This window comes from Balaenoptera borealis, assembly GCF_965194805.1.
Source record: "Balaenoptera borealis genome assembly, chromosome: 15".
In the NCBI taxonomy this organism is placed as follows: Eukaryota; Metazoa; Chordata; class Mammalia; order Artiodactyla; family Balaenopteridae; genus Balaenoptera; species Balaenoptera borealis.
The window spans coordinates 51213238-51218219 of NC_138871.1; the positions used below are offsets into that span (position 1 = coordinate 51213238).

General features: G+C 40.3%; 1 protein-coding gene and 1 long non-coding RNA gene across 2 annotated transcripts in view; one reads left to right on the forward strand and one right to left on the reverse strand.

The window, feature by feature from the left end:
* The window catches only part of LOC309612471, a 758831-nt gene that overhangs the window by 564561 nt on the left and 189288 nt on the right, over positions 1-4982 (reverse strand). The gene's annotated exons all lie outside the window — the stretch shown is intronic.
* The window catches only part of LOC309612408 (follicle-stimulating hormone receptor), a 39599-nt gene that overhangs the window by 8447 nt on the left and 26170 nt on the right, over positions 1-4982 (forward strand). The window lies entirely within an intron of this gene.

The following is a 4982-nucleotide window of genomic DNA, read 5'->3' on the forward strand; positions in this document are numbered from 1 at the left end:
CAGAGGACTAATGCCATCTTATTTACGTTTTTTAAAAGAATGCTCTGTGTGCTGTATGGAGAATGGGTTTGAAAAGGACAAGATTAAATGTGTGGAAAGGAGGAGACTATTGCAGAAATCTAGAGGAAAGGTGATGGTGGCTTGTTCTAGAATGGTGTCAGTCGAGATGGAAGAAATTGTATGGAAATGGAATCTAAGAGGATGTTGAGATGGACTGGATGTTGGGGAATGAGGGTGACGAAGCCAAGTTTAATGTCACATTTCTAACAAATAATTGATAAATGGGAGTGCTGTTTATGAGGAAGAATTGAGAAGGAGCAGTTTTGTGAAAGTGATGGGGGGAACTAGTTTAGTTTGCTATGTCAATGAGACATTCAGAAGAGAATATGTGAAGTAAACTTTAATTAGGATAAACTAGAGAGGTCAGAAGTCAAGTATAAATCTAGGAGTCATCATCATATTGATACTACTTGAAGCCATGGGAAATGAGACCTTCCCAGCAAGACTATAGAGAAAAAAAGGCAGAAGGCTCTGAGTACGTCTAGAGGAGGGGGCTTAAAAACTTAAAAGGAGTAGCAAAGAAAGAGGTGGAATAATAGAAAAGTGTGATTGGACAGAAACTATTAGAAGAGAGAGACTGGCAGAGAGTACTGAATTCTCCTGAAAGGTCTAAAAAATGAGAATTTAAATTGTTCATTACATTCATTGTTTATGGGTTGGTAGATTTGGGGCATGACAAAAGTAGTTTCAGTGGAGAGGTATAGAATGAAAACAAATTGGAGCATCCTCAACAAATTGAAGAGGAACAGAACATGAGAAAATGAAGATAGCGTACACAGACAACTCTTTTAGAGACTTTACTGTAAAAGAAGGAAGAGAAACAAGGCTGGGCTGCAAGTGGAGACAGATTTGGAGCAAAGGCAAATGGCAACCGTCAATGAGTCTATGTAATTGTGAAATTCAGTACAAGTTAGTATCTGTCTTAGTCTAGGTGATCCAAAATATGTCTGAGCAAGGACTTAACAAGTGAGTATTTTATTTTACATTCAAACTGGAGAAAAGAGATAAGATGACTAAGAAGAAAAGAAGGAATGAGGGAAAGGCAACTCAAGAATGTATTATCGGCTGACTGCCACCAGGAAATCAAGGCCCAATTATGCTAGAGCCCATCTAAGCTGTCATTTAGAATACATTAAGAGTTGTTCACCCAAGGAGTGGAAGAGTTCGCCACTAGAAGAGTTGCCCTATGGGGTGCTAACTCCCTTGTACCTCCCAATCTGCCCCATGCCTCAAAATAGTTGAGCAGATTCCTATAAGCGTCCCACTCAGAGGTGGTAGAGGAGCCGAGGATACAGAATGAGAGATACCCAGTACAACTGAGGGTCAGTGTCTGCTAAGTTAAATCCGTATGTAGCTCGTTGCTATGGTAACCACTAGAGTAAAAGATGGAGCAACAGGATGTGAAGCAGGGCTCAGTGGTGTCTGATATAATATCTACCTTGATATTCACACACTCCACATCCTTTCCAGTCTGGAAAGATGAAATGGCTTGCGTCTAGTTCATACCAGAGCTGGCATGTACATTCTCCTGATTCCTGGCCTCCAGACCTCCTTGCCTCTGTTTAAGATTAATTACTCCAAGTAGCCGTGATACCTGACAAGTAAATTAACTGAATAAGGGTTTTAATACATTCTTGGTGACAGAAGCAAGAAATGTTTTAGAACCAACAACCAATTAACCTAATATTTTATGAGCACATACTGTATTCCCAATCTGCACCAGTAGTATAGATTGTCAAAGAATATTAAGTATGGTCCTTGCTTTGATGTCTCATTAAAAGAATACTGCATAGACCCATGAGAAGAGATCTAAAAATAGTAGAAGGCTGGATATGATTATATAACAAATGTAGAATAAGCTTGTGTCAAGCTAGCAGATATTTAGTTATGGCAATGTTTCTGTTGGAACTTCTCTGAGTAGAATCTCAGAGGTGATGGAGAGCAATCATGAAAGTTATTTGTTTTGGTTAGAAACTTCAAACTTGAAATGTTAACAGAAGCTATCTCTGGGTAGTGAAACTAGAAGTGATTTTTACTGTCTGCTGTAGATGTTTCCATATTTTCCATAAGTTTCACAATACATATGTATTACTTTTATATTCAAAGAATATACTTTTTAAAATAACCAAAGGATGTTGAGCCACTAGAACTCTCATACATTGCTAGTGAGAGTGCAAAATGGTACAGCCACTTTGGAAAACAGTTTGGCAGTTTCTAATAAAGTTAAACATACACTTACCATCGACCTAGTAATCCCACTCATAGGGATTTACCCAAGAAAAGTAGAAATATTCCCTCCCTCCCTCCCTCTGTCAGTCTCAGTCTCTGTCTCTGTCTCTCTGTCTCTCTCTCTCTCTCACACAGACACACACACTCACACACACACTATACACAAATGTTTAAAGCAGCTTTTTTATAATCACAAAAACTGGAAACAACCTATGTGTCCTTCAACCTACGAATGAATAAACAAACTGTGGTATATCCATACAATGGAAGACTAATCTGCAATAAAAAACAGCGAACTACTGGGACTTCCCTGGTGGTCCACCGGGTAAGATACCACGCTTCCAATGCAGGGGGCCCAGGTTCGATCCCTGGTTGGGGAACTATATCCCACACGCATGCCGCAACTAAGACCCAGAGCAGCCAAAATAAATTAAATAAATAAATATTAATAAAAACAACAACAGTGAACTACTGATGCATACAATAACATGGAAGAATCTCAAATGCATTATACTGTATGAAAGAAGTTCCATAACATATGGTTGCACTGATATGACATTTTGGAAAAGGCAAAATTATAGAAATAGAAACTGATCATTGGTTGGTAGGAATAGGAAGTAGAAGGAGAGGTAACTACAAAGGGCAACACAACATAACTTGGAGGGTTCTGGAACTTGGCTGTATCTTGAGTGTGTCAGTATTTAAACAGCTGTATATGCTTGTGTTCACTCAGGTCTCTACACAAAACAATTTATTTTTCAGTGTGAAAATTTTTAAAGTAAATAACACAACAAATTCTTAACAAAAGCATGTTAACAGCTCTTTCCCACAAATGAAAAACAAAGGGAGACCATCTCAAGGGCTGTTGAAATACTCAAAGGAAGAATTGACCAAGATGGGTTCTGTGTGGATCAGTGGGAACCAAGAAGGAGCAAAACATCTGAGAACCATTACAGGGAACCTGTAAGGAGAATGCACTGGCTTTCTGAAGACAGAAGCAGAGAACAAGACACTAAAGTCTACTCTAGAATCATAAACCCAAAACACACACGACCTTTCACAATGATGAGTGCACCAGTGAAGGTTCCTTAGCTTGCAGGCAACCAAGACCAACTTTGTCTTAGGTAAGGCACACAGAGAAAAGGGAAATGGGAGTGGGAAGGAACTGGAAGGATTCTGAGTAACCCACAGGAGCCCGGGAAATGCTGAAGAACAGTGTGTCAGACAACTCTCATGGGGCAACTTGAAAATCTTTTCCACCACTGCTGTGGAAGCCAGTTCCACCCAAATTTCAACCAGCTTAATGCAGCTTAATTTCAACTGTATAGCAGCTACTCTGGCCTTGTGTACCTCTCATTTCTAGTCCTGGGGCTTCTTCTACACCACTGTGAGTGATGCCCAGTAGGAACTCGCTGGGTACCCACAAGTGTGCAAGTCAGAGTGGAGTTAACACCATGGGGATACCTTCCACCAACAGGAAATAGTAGTCTGTGGATAAATGCCTCCCCTTTTCCCCCATTCAGAGCAATAGTTCTGATACCCATTTTGAAAATCTCCTAAGTCAATTCCTTGGCATTAAAGACCAGTCACTAGTAGTGGTGGACAACTCAATACAGTACAATAACTCATTCTTGTACTGATTATTTTCTTCCATCTCTGTTTCATTCCACCGGTCCCAAACTCTCTGAACTCATATTATCAAATATACTAACTGCAAGCCAGCCTTTATCTCAGGCTCTGCTTCCTGGGGAACCCAGGCCAAGACACACAGGCCTTGGGAATGATCCAATATAGCTCTGGAAATCTCAGCTGTAGAAATATGTGGACTATCTCTTGAGAGTGATGGTATCAGTGGACTCAGCTGTAACCAACCTTCAACTTCTTCCCAGGAGCGAGTCTGATGGGCTCAGCTTAGGTCACATACATACTCTGGGGTCAAAGGATATGGACCTCATGCCCTAATCTCAACAGAATCACTTGGAGAAGAGGCAGTTCTTCAAAGAGTATGTGGAGATTGGAAACAGGGGATGATTTAGGAAAATTCTGTTGTCTAGTTGCAAGTTGCTTTTGGATCATGTTAATTTATCTTTCTAAAAAAAAGGTGTGCCTTGTGGCATACTAGCACATCTTTGTGCCTAAAGTGTAAGTTTCCTTTCTCTAAGGTATCAGTAGCTTCCTAGACCCTGGTTAGAGCCTTAAAATAGAAAACATTAGCATGATTCAGGTGTATTATGGGATTTTCTGGTAGGTTTTTCTGAAAGCTCAAAACTGATATTTTGAATTTGGAAAGCTCAGACTCTAGCAATTGTTAAAATAGCCAGCTTCATTTTTCACTCACTCTCAGTTTGTCTCTTTCTAGGTTAATATCCAACACAGGTATTAAGCACTTGCCAGCTGTTCACAAGATTCAATCTCTCCAAAAGGTTTTACTGTAAGTTTGAAGAGCGGTTACCAACTCTTTACTCGATAGCTGTCCTGCCCAACAGCCTCTGGGCCTGTAATATGCATTGTGTAGTCTCCATCCTCCAAACATGTTGCTCTGGGTAAGCAGAGGTAGGAAGGCAAACAGCAAGTGTCCTCGGTTTTACCTTAAGACCAGCTAATCTCAGTTTGGAGAACATCAGCAGGCTCCTTGGTAAGACAGTTGTCAACAGAGCCAGCTTGTAGCAAATCAGGAAGTCTCCCCTTTCTTC